Source organism: Talpa occidentalis, unplaced genomic scaffold (genome assembly GCF_014898055.3).
Source record: "Talpa occidentalis isolate TD23 unplaced genomic scaffold, MPIMG_talOcc4v2.1 talOcc4.6, whole genome shotgun sequence".
In the NCBI taxonomy this organism is placed as follows: domain Eukaryota; kingdom Metazoa; phylum Chordata; class Mammalia; order Eulipotyphla; family Talpidae; genus Talpa; species Talpa occidentalis.
In genome coordinates this window covers 122,878,366-122,897,416 of record NW_023604972.1, presented here as the reverse complement: position 1 = coordinate 122,897,416, position 19,051 = coordinate 122,878,366, and the positions used below count along the sequence as shown (strand labels likewise).

Genomic DNA, 19,051 nt, shown 5'->3' with positions numbered 1-19,051 from the left:
ATCGAACTGGTGCTGCAGAGGCTGCGGGCAGCTTCGCAACCCAGCGCTCAACCGCTGAGCCACCAGGGAGGCCCAGGATCTGAGGTTTTTTGACTAGCCTGGTGCCTCATGGTCAGTGGGGTAGGCCATGATTTAATCTAGCTGTTCAAATAGGACTTGGAGCGACTCTTATCCTATGGCTCATGATTTCCTTTACCTCGGCTGTCTCATGACACCTTGAACTCAGACCTCTTGCCTCCAGAACTGTGAGTGATTAAATTGCTGTTGTTTTAACCACCAAGTGTGTGGTAACTTGTTACACTATAATTTGGATACTGTTCATCCGGGAAAGAGCAAATTCTAAATGAGGGGAAATTTAGAGTTCCGCTATTACACTGGTTTCATTTTCAGTTATCTAAAATTTCCTGGAACAGCAATTAATACCATCTGAGTTTTCCTCCAGGGGTAGGGAACACACTATACAAGTTTCCAAAGGAAGGTAAGAAAACTTAAGTTGCTTTTTCTTATTCCCTTTCAAAGTGTGCTCATTTCATAAACTGATTTAAATTACTCCCAGGAGTAAGCTCCAGCCATATGCCAGAGACCTTCCTTTCTTCTGCCCTTGCTGCGTCTGTGCTGATATTTCTGCCAACAACCCAGAAACCACACCCAAGCTCATCAGGTCACTCGTGAGGGGCCTGACTGCAGGACGGAGCAGAGGCTGGGAGCAAGGCCTGGGGCTTGTGCCGCCCAGCTCCTCGCTCACCAGCTGCATGGTCTTTGTGTGCCATTGACTCAACTGCAGACAGAAAATACCAGTTGTCTTTCTCATGAGGGCTGGCAGGCAGTGCACACTGGGAAGGCAAGTTTGTGATGGGTGGAACGCCACCTGCCTTTACCTTTGCCCTCAACCCCAAGGCCTGGGGGAATGTGAAATTCTGACACAGCCTGGCTCCCTCTCCACAGCCTAGTCACACACCTCTACCATCAAACACCCCCTCTGTAGGTGAAATGGAGTGGCTCAGGCTGCTGGCCTCTATGGCTGCCGCCTGTGGCTTGCTTTCCACCCAGGTTTCATTGCCCACATGTGAGAACTGTGGAGGCTAAGAGCGCGAACACGGGGCCCCCGCGCCGTAGCTATGGCTGCTTGGGCCAAGAAGCAAGGGAGCACGGGTGCGCATACATGCAAGTGCAATGCCCTGGTGGAGAGAGAAAACGAGACGAGATGCCCAGATCAGATGAGATCCAAGAGGGAGACTGAGAGAACACCAGAGAGAAGCAAGGGAGAGAGGAGATGGGGGTAGGGGAGTAAGGCCGGGGGCTCACTTGTTGCCAGCCTCCTGGCCCTCTGCTCCCTCATGCCTGCCTCCCTGCCTCAGGCCCTCCTGCTCGCCCTGTGCCGGGTTTGCTGCACCCTCCATTGCCAAACCCCCCACCCCCATCTCCCCTCAGTTCTAGCCACTTGTCCACAGGCAAGAGTTCGGAGATTTTGTGCTCTGGCCTCCGTTTCTCCACTTACAGGAAAAAAAAGTTTGCAACTAATAATACCTGCCCAGTGTGGGAGGCAGGGGACATGAAAACAGCATCTGCTAACGGCCTTGAATTCAGCCTTCTCGGGTGTTCGATGCTTGGCAGATGCCAAGAAGCAAGAGGCACCCTTGGCCAGCACGGAGTTGACGGATGAGGACGCCGGCGAGACAGTGAAGGACCTGCGGAGGGTGGGCGAGGGCCGGGACTCAGCTGGGAAGCCGGTCAGCTGTGCTGCGAGGTGGGCGAGAGGGAGGTAGGCCTGGGGACGTCAGTGGGGAGCCAAACGCCGGATGTCTTCCCTCACATGTGCTGAAAAACAAAACAAATGCACAACAAACAGAAACAAACTCCTGGACTCCAAGAGCAAAATAGTGGCTACCAGAGAGGAAGGGAAAGGGGTCCGTCGTGGGGGGACGGGTGGAAACGAGTGTGGGTGACGAGGAGACCGTCGTACTTACAGACGTTGGTACGTTTCGATGCCTGAAGCCTGGGAACACCACACACCAGTCACTTCAGTGAAAGATGGATGTGAACCTATGGCTCCTGTTTTAAACATCTGTATACGGAGAGTGGGAGCTGGTTCAGTTCAGTGCCAAATGGTGTCAGGCAGACTGGAGCTGCTGAGGGAGGCTCCAGGAGGCCTGAAGCGGCGCAAGAAACAAGGGCAGAAGCCACATCCTGGCCTGGACGCGTCCACCTAGTCGAGGAAACCAAAAATGTCCCAATTTGGGTTTCTTCTTTCCCAGAGGATGTTGATCTGGGCGTGCTGGGCCGTATGTCTGACGCACATCTCTTGGCTGGGAATCACCAAATTTTCAAAATCCGTGACTCAAACCTTGACCAGCTTCGATAGCATGTGGGTGTTTCCTCCTGACAGCATCCCCTTCTCAGGGCTGCCAACGCTGCCAACGCTGCCACCGGCCTCATTCTCCTGGAAGTTCCCCAGGTGGGCGGCTTGGCTGAAGCATTTGCTTCTTCCTCTTCATGGGGATCCACTTCAGCCCTGGCAGAGCTGTTCGGAACCTGGGGGGGATAAAGCTAGTCCTGCCAGAGGCCCCCTTATATTTCCTCTTCTTTCCCCAGTAGGGTTTGGACTGTGGAGCATTAATTTAGCCACAGGGATCTCATCATCCTCCAGAGGAAATGGAAATGTGTTGACTGGCAGCCTGCCAGAGGACTCAGCTGGAAGAGGGGCGTGGTTTTCTTTGGCTCCATCAAGATGTGCCGCCCAGCTGAGCCCTTCAGGGCCATAAATTCAGTGCCCCAACTGCAGCGCTGGAAGGCTACTGACAGCTCAGCCAGTCCCTTGTCAGGAATTGCCTTCTGCCAGTGATGCGGTCTCTGCTCTGGGCTCAGCCTGCAGCCAAAGACTGGTCAATAGGTTCATGAGCCGCATCAGCCGAGTCTCCACCGCGAGAGATCTGCAGGGCCATCCCAGCCCCGAGCTCCCTGGGGGAGTGGAGCTGAGGCCTTTTTAACAACTGCAGTGAAGTTCAGCTTTCCCTTTTGCACAATCTACTCCCCTCCAACTAAACCTGCAGGTATAATCCAGAGGTTCAGGGTCTATTTCTTGGAGACTCCAACTTGCACCAGTGCAGCTGTTAAACCCCCCTCTGCAGCCTGGCTGGACTAAGTGAGGATGAGGCAGCATCCTCCAAGGGGCACCAGAAGGATCTCTGTCTACTGCCTCTGCGGGCCTTTGGCTGGGCTTATTCAGTGCTAGGGCCCCCACCAAACGGGCTTCATCTTCCCTGTGTTCCTTCTAATCACCAATGGCAATGGTGTCATGTTTTGAGATCACTATGGTGTCTTAATGCTTGACTATCTTCCTTTATGATGGCCTTTAGGAGGCAGCTTCTGGAATTCCCATCACAAGTCTAGAGATCTCAGGAGTCCAGCTATCTTGTGTCTGAAACAGTGCAAAGTCCTGCAAAGCCTGAACTCCACAGTCCCTGGTGTGCTCAGGGCTGGTCATAGCATCACCACATTCCTGCACCTCACTTACTACTCAGCCTCTGCTTCTAGCCAGTCATGAGGGCCAGGATACATCAGTGCCTCACTAACCTTAATTTCCTGATTTGTAAAATAATGCTAATGAAGAGCACTCTCTAAGCATGTTCTGGAATCATCCAGTTCAAAGTTACTGAATTGCTCTTGAACAAAATGGCGGCCAGCTTCTGAGTTTCTCTTTGTCCAATCCCTGGACCTCCCCACTCCCTAGGTCTCTCTGTTTATTGCTGGATGCTCTGGTTCATAGAAAGTTCTTCCTTATAGCAAACTGGAATTTGCCTCTCTGTACTGTCTAAAGAAAATACATTTAAACTTCATACTACATGAAAAACTTTCAAATTTCACCCCTAACCCTTCTCACCACCAAAATCAGATTTCTCTTTTAAGGCAAAGCTTTCCTAGCCCTCTGTTCATGTTCACATAAGTTCCAGATTCCCCATCATCCTGGTTGTGCTACTGATTCTGAAGGATCTTTGTCTGGCTTCCATGGATTAATTCCACACAAATTTTGAAAACTCCAATAACTGGTTTCAGGTGAGGAGTGTTTCTCGTGGATGATATAATAGGAGAGTGGTGGCAGTTGCCCTGAGCCACACTCTGGGCTGGAGAAAATCCGGGTCCTGGCCTTATTGGGTAGGGTAGCTGGGAAGTAGAGTTTTGGGAGCCACGGTTCTGTGGTTTTTAACAATAGGATGAGTAACAAAGAAGGATCAGGTTAACCCAATCACACAAACAAGGACCAGGTTGCAGGGCTCCTGTAACACTGTTTTTCTCTTTAAAAGGCTTCCTGCTTTCTCCTTATATGCCAGGCCTAGATTGGAACTCATTATTCAAGTTGCTGTCTCGATAATAATTCTATTCATGCATTACAGTCCACTTACAGTTACTTGATGCATGTGTATGTAGAAGATGTATGTTATACTGACTATATCCTGCCACCTCAAACGTCAGGATTTTCTTAGACTCACAGGTTTTGACTGGGCTAGCCTACATCTGGTTGCAGGCATAAACTGCCCAGCTGACAGTGGCATATGACCAAAGATCTTTATTTTTTTTTAAAGATTTATTTATGCATACAAGAGCTGGGGTACAGCCAGAGATGCGGGGGTGGGGGAGGTGAGAGGATTCACCAGAGACAGAATGGGGAACAGAATAGGCAGATTGACCAAAATACACTGCTGAGGGGAGCAGCAGGAGTCAGGAGAGGTCTGCTCCACCATGTGGGTTGCTCCCTAGCTCGCTGGGGATTGAACTTGTGCTGCAGAGACTGTGGATTGCTTCATAGTGCGGTGCTTAACCCCTTGAGCCACCAGGGAGGCCCCCACCAGGGAGATCTTAAATTATCTCACAAACAACATGTCTGATCAGAGATCAGAGATTTGACTCTGAGAAGGGACTCAACAATATCTTATTTATCACAGACACAGGCTCTGGGCTGCATGGTGGGGAAACGTTGTTATATTTCTGAACTGCATATTCTTGCCTAATCACATTGAAGGCAATTTAAAGAGGCCGGCCTCCTTGCATCCCTCATTGTACCAGGAAGCAAAATCCTTCTTAGAAATTATCCTAGCTGGGCCTCCCTGGTGGTACAAAGGGTTAAGTCTCAGCACTATCAAGCTGTCGGAAGCACAAGTTCAATCTCTGGCCAGGGAGGTGACCCACATGGCACAGCAGACCTCTCCCATCTCGCCTGCTGCTCCCCTCAGCAGTGTATTTCAGTCGATCTGCCTGTTCTGTTCCCCACTCTGTCTCTGGTGAATCCTCTCACCCCCTGCACCTCTGGTCTACAGCCCAGCTCTTGTATGTGTAAATAAATAAAATCTTTAAAAATAAGAAATTATCCCAGCTGACTTCCCCACTTGTCTTAGCCATAGCTAGTCATATGCTAGACTCTAAATCAATCACCAGTAACGAGAAGTAGGATTACATACGTCTAGGATTACTTACTTCCCCGAGAACCAGGATTTACCCTCCTCTTCCTGGTCTAGTGCTGAATTGGGGCTTTCTTCCCCAAACATGTTTCCTGAAGAAGGGAGTAGGGCTGGTGTAGATAGTCAATAGTATCTGCCCTAGCACCTCAGGACACAGTCATTTTATAGATAATGTGATCTAAGCTTTGCAACAATCAAACTCTCAATGCTCTGCTTAAATAAAAGGGGACACCATTTTCCCCCAAAACCATTACAAAGTTTGTTCTTAAAGTTGTTCCTTAGAGTTAAATTCTAAAGTTATCTGAACACTACATGAGTCCTCAGAATAAGTAGATTTTTTCTCTTCCTAAAAAGTGGACATACCAATAACTGAGCTAAACACACCTAATCTTCTCTCCAATTTTTACCATGTGGTTTTCCAGAACTTGCACAGTTTTAGCTGCTCTTCTACAAACACCCTCCAGTTTTCCTGCCTGGTGTCTACTAAATTTATGCTCCCAGTATGGTTTGGCTAGTGTGACATAGAACCCTGTGTTTACATTTAAGTTAACGTACGTTTACAAAAATGATATATATTTATATAAAATATTTAATAATTCTGGAGCATTTTTAAAGATCACTATGAAATATTATCTTCTTTGGAATAACTTCTTCCCCAGACTGCCCTAAATCTATCCATATCTTTCCTGTAGTTCTCAGCTTCCCTCTGATGTTATTCTTCCTTAAAGCCAGCTATCTAATGTTCAGGTAGGATAGCATAGGTGTTTCCAGCAACAGTGTTAACCTTCATTTTTGGAAACCTCCAAAAGCGGTGGATTTGTACATTCAATGAATTTATTATCCCTTTGGCAATCTCCCTTTATTCTCACCTATCTACCCTGTTGAAATTGCATTTTTCTATGAATGCAGCCTAAGAGTACATCGACTTTTGAAACACCACATCTTTCAAGGCCCCCTCATCACATTTTCTTGATTCAGTATAGCTTATGATGAGTATTTATGTGTGCTGATCCTCAACCAGGTCTCCTCCTTCTTGTAGAAGTTGTCCAGTTGGCTCTGTGAGCCAAGTACATGGCCCTTAATTTATGTCTACAACATCTTGTCTTCTTGGAATTGACCCATTGCTCTAACAAAAGGTCTTTGGATGCGGTTTCTTGTATGCAACAAATTCAGTATCTCTCTTAACAAAGTGTAGAAATTGCTGTGAAGAATGTTCTGTAAATGTTAGAGGTAATATGTGACTCATGTCCACTGCCAGGAATTTCAGACAATTTCACACTACATTTGTAGCTAAGCCTTTCAAATTCATGAACAAAGAGGACTGTTTTTTCTGCATCTTCCTCTCCATTTCTCCAAGTATGCCTTGTGAAACTCACAAGAAATGTAAAGAAAATGGCTCTTCTAGGAACATGAAAATGGTAAAAAAAAAAAAAAAAATGATCACAATTCCAGGTCCACAGGAGGCTAGGCTATGCAATATTGCCAACCTGAATCCAGGTACGCCTTTGTCAAGGTTTGGCTTCCATGGCTTCCCATCAGCCCAGTTACCAAGTCCAAGAACTCTTCTCCAGCAACTTTCCATGGTTTTCACTTCCTACCCTTCCTGCCTCAAAAGACCCAGCAATTGACTTTATAATGCCCCCCACTCCAAATATCAGGTCCTTATCTCCCTGGAGCTGTGAATGTTCATGTGTACAGGGAGGAAAAGGATCTTTTTAGGTATGATTAAGTAAAGGATGCTGATGTGAGGACATTATCTTGGATTATCTGTGTGGACCTTAAATGCAATCACAAGTCTCCTTATAAGAGAAACAGGAAGATTTTACTACACAAGCGCAGCAGAGGAGGAGCAATGTGACCATATAATGAAGCTCTATGTGTCCATTCTCTTAGGAGGTATCTGGGCTAAATAAAGACACTGACAAGAAGACTATACAAAGGACAAATATTTATTTCCTTGTGACCAGAAAAGGAGACAATGAAATTAGCAATTCCAAAGAAACTCTTGGAGAAGGGACAGAGAGTTAAAGTTTAGTGTTGTCTGATTGACTTCAGTGCCCCTTAGGATTATTTACAATGAATTAAAATTCAAGCTGACAGTGTCTCCCCTGCTCTGCATCTCTTTTCTGTATAACATCTCCCATTAAGTCTCTGAGGACACTTCTTTCTTTCCCCCAAAGAACAATCAATACAGGGCTGAGTATTCAGGAAACATTTTCTGAAGGTTTGATGCAACCAGAGCGGAAGTTACATCATAGTCTCACATAAAAATCAGCCCTGTCTCTACTTAAAAGTCAAGCCCTCCAGCCAAGGACTTCTACTGGGCAACCTCTCTTAATTTGTTTCTAGGCCTCACTTTCCTCACTGTGTTCCTGTTTCCTTGCCCCTCTGCAATCTCTAAGCAAAATTTCTTATTTTCAATCATGCCAAGAAATTGAGTAACCTCCAGGTTCTGCTTCAATCTAGACTCCAGCATCAGCTTTGTGAACAGTCAGTCGAATACGTCACTAACAGGCCATTTGATCCAGCCCGCCACCCCCAACTTGAAAACAGATATTTGAAATTACAGAAAAGGTATTTGAAATCTCTTTTCTTCATAGGCCAATTCAAGTCCTTAGGCTAGGATAACTTCTCTCCAGCCCTCCTTGGCCCCGTCCCCCCCAACAGAGGCAGGAGGAAGTGCACATTCACACTAAGCAGTATTGTTGGTTGATTAATGAAGATGGGCTGTTCAAGAAGACCACCTTTTGAGACTGGTTTTGCTTTACCAAGAAATAATGGCCTGTGGGATGATCTGATTCTTTGTTAATCTGAGTGGAGTAGTTTTCTAAGACACATAATCAGAGAAAAAGGAAATGAGCTAATGCAAAACTAATCCCCCCCCCAAAGCCTCAGATTCTTAGGATTTTTAGTCATCTCTGCAAAACTTTTCACCCCACTGGGTAGCAGAGAACTGGGAGAATAAATGTGTATTGACTCCTAGGGCTGCTGTAACAAAGTGCCACATACTAAGTGGCTTAAAAAACAGAATGTTATGTTTCCAGTCCCCGAGGCCAGAAGTCTGAAATCAAGATGTAAGCAAGGTTGATTCCTGGTGGGAACTCTGAAGGCCAACACTTTTCATGCCCCTGTCCCAGCTCCTGTTGGTTTGCTGGCAATTCGTGGCATTCGTACACTTGTAGAAGTATAACTCTAATCTCTGCATTCCCTTCAGCCCCAATCTTTACAGGGCTTTCTCTCCTATGTCCAAATGTCCCTCTTCTTATAAAGACACAAGTCATATTGGATTTAGGGCCCATCCTAATCCAGTATCACCTCATTTTCACTAATCACATCAGCAAAGATCCTATTCCCAAATATATCCTGTTTCTGAGATTCTGGGTAGATGTGATTTGGGGGTGGGAGACCCCAATTCAATTGGGAGAATGCAGAAACCCTCTCCATTCCCACCTACTGGTGCTCATCTTGAACATGCATTCTAAAAACAACACAGAGTGGTTTAGACTCGGATTCTAGTTGTGGTGTCTGTGTGCAAATGTCATCCCTAACTCACCTTGTTATGAGCGTCTTCCCATTTTGGTCTCTGACACTTCACTTATTAAATTGGGGTAATAATGGTGTTTACTTCACAGGCTCTTCCATTAATCAATGGGGAATGTGTCGAACAAGTTCCTGGAACTTGGTTTGTGCTCCGTAAATATTACCAGCTGCCTAGATTTTCTGAGTGCTTTTGCTTGCAGGAATGATTGGCAGCTCTAGGGATAAAAAAAATTCTACCCCAGTGTGTGCCATGGAAGAGTGGAGTCTTTAACAAGATCAATAACAATACAAATTTGTATATGCTGATTCTGAGTGGTGGTTGGCTCAGCCGGTAATTAAGAAGAAAGGAAAGTAACCCGCCCCCTCTAGGGACAGAATCCATGGACGATCTCGCTACAAGAAATAACATGCTTCAGATCTAACCAGGATACTCAAGCAAAACAGGACATCTGTGCACAGAAATGGCTGTGCCTACAGTCTACAGATCATCTCAAGCAAGCTTCACCATGACCTGGTGGAACAGATGGTGCTTCTCAAAGAGGTTAGTTAGTAGGTGATTTCTGCAACGCCACCCAGCAGATCTAGGTCTCAAATCTAGTGCTCTTTCACCAATGCAACAAATTCCTTAGCTGGTCTCAACTGGGGCCAGCAAACAGCAGCATTGAAGAAGGAGATTGACGATGGGACTTCTGGGCTGCAAAATCTCCTGATATCGATAAAGATGTTGTTGTTGTGCCTCAGTTTGTATCTGCTCTCATTGGGAGTCATTGAAAAAATGTAAAAAATAGGATTGTAGGGTAAGGTAAAAGTATCAGGCTTTTCGGCCCTCCCACCATCAGGATAGATGATGGATCCTTGCGGTCCTGAATGCATGCCTGATGGCGGGCACCTGGAGTAGGGTGTGGGCATATGTAGATGGGATTCACCTGGGCTAAGACTGGGCTTTTAAGGGCGGCATCACGGGGATGCCAGCAGAAGAGAAGCAGTAGAAGCAGAGAAGCCGAGAGAGAACCGAACCATGAGATAATTAGAGAGAACAAGAAAGAACGCCGGAGAGCCCAGAAAGAGTGAAGACTTGCTGGGGGCTGGGAGGCTGCCAGGCCTTCTAACCACTTAAATGGTTAGAAATAAGCTTTTAAATAAAAGGGTCCCTGATCTTAAAGAAAGTGTTAAAGAAACAAAAAGCAAACTCAGCCTGTGAATAACGTTCTGACGTCTTACAGACTCCCCCCCCATCTGCAGGCCTGTGAGATCTCAGGCACCAGGGATTACAACTCCCAGCATTCCATGAACCTGACTCCCTGAATGGGGGCTGCTGGGAACTAGAGGCAGAGTTAAGCAGCCATGCATGGTTTATAACTGAACATACATGTGCCTTGACTCTCTTGCTTTCCTGGCTTCTACTTGCTCCTTGGTGCTGCTGGAAGGTGACTTGGAGGAGACATATGAAGGAGAGACAAATAGAAGTACTTGGAAGAGACAGGTAGGTAAGAGACATGTGGGGAGGCTGCTCCTGGTCCTTGGCAGAGAAAATGGCAACTTTTATCTTGATGTCATGTTGGATTATGTGGTATATTTTGAATTCTGAGTCTGTCCTTCTGTCCTAGCTCTCTAGGGCCGCCCTAACCTCTTTCTTGTTGTTTCCCACCAGAAGGTACATGTAGGGTAAAGAAAATATCAGGCTTTTCTGCCCTTCCGCCATCAGGATAGATGATGGATCCTTGTCCTGAATGCATGCCTGATGGCGGGCACCTGGAATAGGGTGTGGGCATAGGTAGATGGGATTCAGCTGAGCTGAGACTGTGCTTTTAAGGGCGGCGTCACGGGGATGCCAGCAGCAGCAGCAATAGCAGCAATAGCAGCAGCAGCAGAACCTGAAGGAGAAGCAGAAGCAGAGAACGCCAGAGAGCCCAGATAGAGTAAAGACTTGCTGGGGGCTGGGAGGTCTGCCAGCCTCCCAGCCAGCACCCCTGCCTGCCATATGCCTGGTGAGCCCCAAATAAAAAACCTGCAAAACTACTGAGGACTCTGACTCCTCCTTTACCCGGTCTGCATGGGATCAGAAAACCTGCACAGTGGTCCTTCCTGCCTCTACAATTGGCGTAAGTCGGCAGGATCCATGCAGACGGGTATTGGAGCCCTCCGAAGACCTGGAGGGACTAAGGAGAACAGACTGTTTGCCTGTGATGACGCTGGAGGTGCCATGGCGGCACAGAAGGTGGATACGGTCCGGAGCTGTGGGACGAGACCTCGCATGGAGGAGATGCCCGAAAGGACCAGGCAACGACACCGGAAAGGACCAGCCAATGACCCCTGAGGCAGCAGGCCGCTGCTGATGCAGGGAGAGGCCAATGGACATGGACTGATAAACCTGGACTGACAATCCCGCCAGAAGGCGGAGGACCTTGGCAGGTTATGTTTTTTTTTGAGAATCTGGGGGTGGCCAGTGGGCCTAGATGGCCAAAAGCAGCCTGTGCATGCCCAGCAGCCAGGTGGAGGAGAAAAGCCAACTAAGAAAGCAAAAGCTGGTACTGATGATAAGTTGAGAAGCCCTGAGTGGCTGTTAAGCAGCCTGGGTATGCTGAAGACCTGTGAGTCTCGTAAAATCACCTGTGGGCGATGCCCTGCTCATTCTTGAGTGAGGGTGAGGAGCTGAGGAACCCGTCCTTGGGGGACAGGTGGGGAACGTGGCTTGGGGTGGAGCCCAAGCCAAATGTAGAGTTTGGATCCCCGACCCATGTGCTTGTGCAGTGGGTGGGCCTGAGTGCAGGGGTCTGCGAGTCGCATGGGTGGCTGTGAAGGCCGAGTGTTGGAGCGACTGCAGACAGAAACCCTGAGGGTTGGCGATTACCCCCAACAGAATAAAATTGCCAATCCCAGAGCTAGTGCATCCTGGGGGTGGATGCTGTGTGTGCCTTGTAGCCGAGACTGCAGCCAGAGAAGGCCAGGAAGCCTGACAGCTCCTGGCATGTTGCAAAAGATGTCGTGAGTGATTCCCCTCCCTCATATGAGCAGTGCCTTCGGCAGCAGATTTGGTGGCTCATCTGCTGGTACCAATAATTGTCTTTTGCACTAGGTTGGTGCCCTGCCTGGACTTATTTGTATTCTGTTGTATTTTGTTATATTGTGTTTTGTTATATTTGATGTATTTGCTTTTGTGGGCCATGGCTGCATTGTTTGTTTGCTTAGAAAATTGTATATATGTGTAGACTGTATGGCAGAAAACCCTAAGGGGGTGGACTGTAGGGTAAAGAAAATATCAGGCTTTTCTGCCCTTCTGCCATCAGGATAGATGATGGATCCTTGTCCTGAATGCATGCCTGATGGCGGGCACCTGGAATAGGGTGTGGGCATAGGTAGATGGGATTCAGCTGAGCTAAGACTGTGCTTTTAAGGGCGGCATCGTGGGGACGCCAGCAGCAGCAGCAATAGCAGCAGCAGCAGAACCTGAAGGAGAAGCTGAAGCAGAAGCAGAGAACGCCAGAGAGCCCAGATAGAGTGAAGACTTGCTGGGGGCTGGGAGGTCTGCCCTTACAGTACATTAAACCTGTGGCAAACTTTCAGAATTCAGTGACCCAACTTCAGGCCAAGCCTATTTGGCTGGGCATTTGCCTAAGAGGGATGGGTAATTGGGGGGAGTTTAATTGTGCAACTATTATTTGAAATCCTTTCTTCTCTATGTCAATGCACACCAATTCTATTAAAAATTATTCACACAAAGAGTATTTTTCCTTTGCCTTTATGTGCATGGATGGCCAAATCCATTTAAAAATATGCACCTGCTAGCACTTTGGGGTCATTTGGTTGCATGCTAACAAAAGGACTGTTGTTATGTAAATATAAGAATCTTTCAATAACATTCATCCTGACTATTTGTGTTCAAATTCCAACTCATCACTTTGTCACTTTAGATATATTTCCTTTATAAAATAGGGCCAATATTACCTGATTTTTAGATATTATATAAACATGATAATATATGAAGACTTTTTCATGGTCTGTTTTTCATGGTCAATGAAATGTTAAATTTTATTACAGTTTGTGGGTGCACTGTTTATAAAATTTGTATGGAACAACAAAAACCCTACATAGTCAAAGCAATGCTGAGAAAGAAGAGCAAAGATGGAGGCATTGCATTTCCTGATTTCAAACTATTTTACAAAGCTATAGTAATGAAAACAGTTTGGTACTGGCATAAAGATAGACCCGTGGAAAAGAACTAAGAATCCAAGGGGAAAAAAAAAACCCTCACATATATAAAACCCAGTAATATTTGACAAAGGAGTGAAAAATACTCAATGGAGAAAACATATTCTCTTCCATAAACAGTGCTGGGAAAATTTGATGTTAACATGGAAACTAGACTTTCTCTTATAAAACTCACAAAAATTAACTTGAACTAGTTTGAAGGATTAAATGTAAGACCTTATGTCATCAAACGCCTAGAAAAATATCACAGGGAGAATGTTCCTTGGCAAAAGGTCTTGGCAATGACTTTTTGGACAAACACCTAAAGAACAAGCAACAAAATCAAAAATCAGCAAGCAGAATTACATCAAACTAAAAAGATTCTGCACAGCTTTTAAAGGAAATAGTCAATAAAATGAACTTATGGAATGGTAGAAAATATTTGCAAATCACACATATGAGCAGTTAATATTCAAAGCATATAAAGAATATACCACTCAATAGGCTCTGGAGTGTTTTTAAAGGAAGACCACATATGTCCTCTCTCCATCCCCTTGGCTGCCACCACTTTTGTCAACAGGAGCAAGTTGCCTTGGCAACCAGAGCAAGTTGTGGACTTAGAACTTCTGCATCCAGCAGAACTCCACCTGGCTCCACCCCTTTCCATGGTGCCATTTGTAAGCACTTGGAGTTAAGTGGTTTGAAGACCTGACTTGAGGAATTACTTGTTCAAAGGCTTGGAAGACCCCAAAAGAGAGGAGCAAAAACAACTGAGAAGAAATATGCTCCAGTACAAAGCTTCTGCCCTCTGAGCTTGCTTGACTACCATCTCCCCCTTGGAAATTCCCCATCTCCACTGGGAAGCAATATCCTGATGAAATGCCCTTGGAAGGGTGCCAAGAGTCACATACAGATCTCCAAGGTGGCTGCAGATGAGCTAGCTCAGGAAGGCCCGCTTAAGTTGCAACCAGTCTTAGTCTTTTCTCCTGAACCCCAAGCAGATGTACCAATGACAGCCCTCATTTGGCAGCTTCTAAATTACCCATCCTTTTTTTGGCAATTGGTGAGCCACAGGCATGTTTTATGAACTTTAAATAATGATTTTTATAAAACCAGCAGAAGAAATTAAATGAGAAACCTTGGCCCAATTCTTTCATCTGCAGCAATTAGCAAACATCCCCCGCCCAGGCTGCTATGTGATTTACAGGGTCTAAGGATCTGAGGATTTTTCTCCCCGCTGGGTTTGCCTGGATAATTTTTTCTAAGTTATATTTTTGAGGTAATGTTTATTTACAGCATAGGATGTGTCTTAGGAGTATAGGTTTACACCTCTACAAATGTATATTATTTCATCACATCCACCAAGAAAGCCCTAGTAATTCTCCATCTGACTCCCCTCCCTCCTTTGCTCTCACCCCATCCCACCCCCCTGCTGACTTTACCCCTTCCCTCCTCTTCATTTTCCTGCTCTCTCTTCCCCTCCCCTCCTCAATGCCTCAGATATATAGTCAGATTTAGAGGTTTATCTTTGACCTTTTGTTTGGTTTCTCTGTATTCCATTTATAAGTAGATAATTTTGAACCTGTATCAGAGCTTCTTTATCTTGAGGCCAACAGACCCACAGTGTTCCCTAGAGAGAATTTAGCAAGTTCATGAAATTGGGTAGAAACTGAAGCTCTGTTTTCACCAATTTCAAATGCACATTGTGCATTTCCTTCCATTATAAAGGTTGGCAATCAGCCACAGTTCTTGTAGTAGCCCCCACAACTTTTTACCCATTAAATCAAAATTGTTTTCATATCAGATATTAGTTTTTACAGATAGCTTCAAATAGCATTTATTAACATCATTGCCTCTGAAACAGGAAGAATTAGTAGACACTCCCTTTAATTGCATTTAGCACATTAGCAAAGATATACATAGACTATCATACCACAAATTTGGTTTTTAAATATTTTGATCATGTATTTCAATATAACTGTGGTCTACCTTTATAATCCTATGAATTTTATTTGTTGCATTTGAAAACATTATTCTGAGAAAGGGTCCAAAGACTTCCTCAGGCTGCCAGGGGTTCTACCCCACGAACAAAGCTTAAGGACCTCACACCAGGACCTCCAGGGGAGGCTCATTCCTGGTCTTCTGCCCATCCCTTTCTTCTCTCGGTCTCATCTGTAGCTCCTTTTTGTCCTTCTCTTAGTTGCTCCAATCCCTCCCAGGCCCTGAACTCCATATCTGACAAGCTTTCCCGAAATAAAAACTGAAAGTATAGACATTGCTTAATAAGCATGTAAAATGTGGCGCCTCACAGGGTCACGGGAATGTTAATTTGAAGCTCAAAAGTACCAAAAACTGCCTTCTAAGTGCAAAAGAATGAAGCTATGCTGGTGGAAGAGCAGGCAGAGGGTTCATCTGAGGGCAGTGGCCAGTTACTCCTCCATCTGCTCTGTGGTCAGCCCCTCACTAGATGGGGAGCCTGTGTCTACTTATGTCAACCACAGAGTTCCTTAGCAAGTTACACTCTTTAATTGCCATGCCGATGCACCAACCCAGAATTAAGCACTTGTGGGAGGCCTGTCAATTAACTTTCAGCAGGATATTACTGGGCCATGGATTTCCTAAATGACACCTTACCAGATTAAAAAAGTTAATGCACAGAAACATACGCCTTCGTGGTCAGAGCGGCGGACTCAGCAAAAAGTTGCTGCTGGCTTGTGGGACCATAATTCTTTAAAAGACTCCTTAGCATTAAAATTAAGCTCTTAGGTCTTACTTTCCTCTTAATCTTTCTTGTTTCCCTCCCTCTTGCTCTTTCCCCTCCAGCCTTCACTAGCTCTCTCCAGGGTTGCCAGTGCGGGACTTTCTGGAAAGGATTGCCTTTGCTGGGGTTTTGTCTGCTTCATAAAAGAAATGAGTGAGAAGCTCAGTTTCCAGAGCATCACATGTTCTCAGAACCAGGGATGTGGAACAATTAATGTAAAGGTCAGTGCTAAATAGTGGTGCGCCGAGTTCCTGGGGGCTCAGGCACCAGGACACAGAGGATCCACTAGGTGAAAATTGGGTTGATCTGTGAAGTTCTCGTGAAGGGTGGTCTCCGGCAGGGGACTCAGGCAGGGACCTGCTTGCCTTTTCTCTTCATCTACTAGTAGGCAGCTTGAGTTTTGAGGATGTTGGGGGCACAGGCTCAGGGCAGCCGTTGAAGAATTATTTGCCCTTCAATAGTCATTTAAACTCGTTTGTCCTATGGCAGGGCACCTCCAGGCGTCCTGTTCTAGATATATCTCCGTGAAGGGGAGACACCATTTTCCTAACATCCCTTGCCCCTTCCTTGTGGTTCCTTGTCAGAAATTGCCTTAGGCTTGTGGTAAGCTTACAGGCCTCAGCAGCCCCACTTCAGGCCAACCCTGCTTGGCTGGGCATTTGCCCACAAGGGGATGGATCATTTGGGAGTTTTATTTTTTATTTTTTTTGTAGTTTTTTTTTTTAAGATTTATTTATTTATTTATACAAGCACTGGGTAGAGTCAGAAGCGTGGGAGGGTGAGAGAATTTACCAGAGCCAGAGGGGAGAGCAGAGCAGGCAGACTGATGAAGGTCACTGCTGAGGGGAGCAGAGGGCAGCAGGAGAGGTCTGCGTGCCATGTGGGACCCTCACCCGGTGGCCGGGGATCGAACCAGCAATGCAGAGGCTGCGGGCAGCTGCGCAACCCAGCGCTCAACCGCTGCACCACCAGGGAGGCCCTCATTTGGGAGTTTTATTGGAAAATTATTTGAAGTCCTTCTCTCTCCCTGTGCACTGATTCTATTAAAAGTCATTCACACTAAGAGTCTGCTTCCTTCACCTTGGCAGAATCCCTTTTAGGTGTGTACCCCTTTACAGTTTGGGGCCCCTGGTTACCCTGGGCCATGTGCTAACATACCCTTTTCCTAAGAGCCTCTGGGGATCCTCCATTTCTCTACTCACTATGAAAAGCGTTCCAGCCCTGACTGACAGCGCTGGGTGTCTGTGGAATTGCGGGAGGACCGATTGGGTTACAGAGTTTATCCAAAACGACTCTACCTCAGGGCTACTGCTGTGGTTGGGGATTTTTAACTAGCCCATAAACCATCCTTGTTTGTTTTGAAAACATAGGAGTTATCAGCAGGATTCTGGGTTTCATTTCACTTTCAAGAAGGTCCTATTTTGAGCCTGACAACTTGGAGAGCAGAGCCTCTTCCATGAAAGAAAAAAGGAACTAAAAAGAAAAGAAACTTTTCTAAAAAGTTTCATGTACTGCAGAAAGGAAAATGGTGTTGGAGGTGGCATACCGCCTAAAGACAGAAAAGAGGCCAAAAGTCTCCACCCATCTTCATGGGGCCTGGCCCTCAGAGAACTCCATGCTTAGCCTACTTGTGGCTGCTGCCACCTTGAAATTCTTCATACACTTGGAAAAAAGGCCCTGCTTCTGTGTGAGGCTTTCCTTGCTCTCAAAGACACACACACACACATACACACACATTCCTGTTTTATCTTTCTCCTTGCTATTTGTCATCATCCAATATACTGTACATTTTGCTTATTATTTTAGTGATTTTCTGTCCCTCCACCAGAAGTTTCCTCTGTGAGGGCAAGATTATTATGATTTGTTCACCCCTATAGTCCTGCTTCTTAGTATAGATAATTCATAGTAAGAACTCGACTTTTTGAATAAATGAACTGAAAGAAAAAAATATCATTTTTATAACAAATGTCATAAACAACCTCTTCCCCAAGGCAGACTCAGACAGGACACTGCCAGCCCCATGCTCAGACGTCCCCATCAACTTGGGAACAGGTGTTTGCAACCTCATCACCATGTCCACAGGGGTCTTCCAGCCAGTGGGCCACACACAGCTATTTGCATAGTGACCTTGGGTGTTACCTGCTCTTCTCATTCATTACTGTGTGTTCAGAGGCCTGCAGAGAATCTTCATGTAATTTTACTCGATGCCATTTGTGGAAGTGGTCCAGCTCTCTTCCTGGCCACATGGAACAGTTAGTCAGGGCAGTGTAAACAAAGCCAGGTGCTAATGGCTTCCTGACATTCGAAGGCTCAGCTCCACCCTCAGTCCTAGGAATCTGTATGCAATTTGTGTAACTCCTTCCAGAGACATGGGAGGAAAAACCAGTCCCCAGAACTATCCCATTTGGGACTGTCCAAGAGTTCAAAATTCTCTCATGTAAAACAACATGGGGACTTTCCTGGCTCCATCAACTTAACAGACAGTTTGGTACTAGAAGCCAAATGGGGGAAAACCTAGAGAACTCTTGCTTTTTTATTTTTTTAATTATTTTTTTAAAAAAGATTTATTTATACAAGCACTGGGTATGGTCAGAAGTGCGGGAGGGTGACAGAATTCACCAGAGCCAGAACAGGGAGCAGAACAGGCAGACTGATGAAGCACAATGCTGAGGGGAGCAGTGGGCAGCAGGAGGGGTCTGCACGCCATGTGGGACCCTCACCCGGTAGCCGGGGATCCAACTGGCACTGCAGAGGCTGTGGGCAGCTTCGCAACCCAGCGCTTAACCGCTGCGCCACCGGGAAGGCCCAATTCTTGCTTTTTTAATCTCCTGGGAAAATGATGCTGTGCATATCCCACCATCCTAATCTTTCAGTTGTCATTTTTCAAAGTCCCCTTCCAGTCCTTGCCCATCTGCACACAGATCGTGGAATGTCATATGGCCAGATTCTGTACACTGGTTTGTACTCTGCATTAAAGTGTTCCTTATGAATGGCTGTTTTTAAAATCTTCATAAGTCTAGTTATTAATGTTTGTATTATCATCTTTAAGAGGAGTGAGAGAAGACAGGAGATGACACTTAAAATATCAGCCAACTATACATGGTGCACA

General features: G+C 46.0%; 1 long non-coding RNA gene across 1 annotated transcript in view; it reads left to right on the top strand.

The window, feature by feature from the left end:
• LOC119261015 (uncharacterized) overlaps positions 1–16,035 on the top strand; it is a 40,190-nt gene extending 24,155 nt beyond the window's left edge. Inside the window, exons 3-4 of the long non-coding RNA XR_008549289.1 lie at positions 7,920–8,027; positions 16,005–16,035. This is a non-coding gene — a long non-coding RNA (uncharacterized LOC119261015). The remainder of the gene's footprint in view (positions 1–7,919; positions 8,028–16,004) is intronic.
• The last annotated feature ends 3,016 nt before the right edge of the window (positions 16,036–19,051 follow it).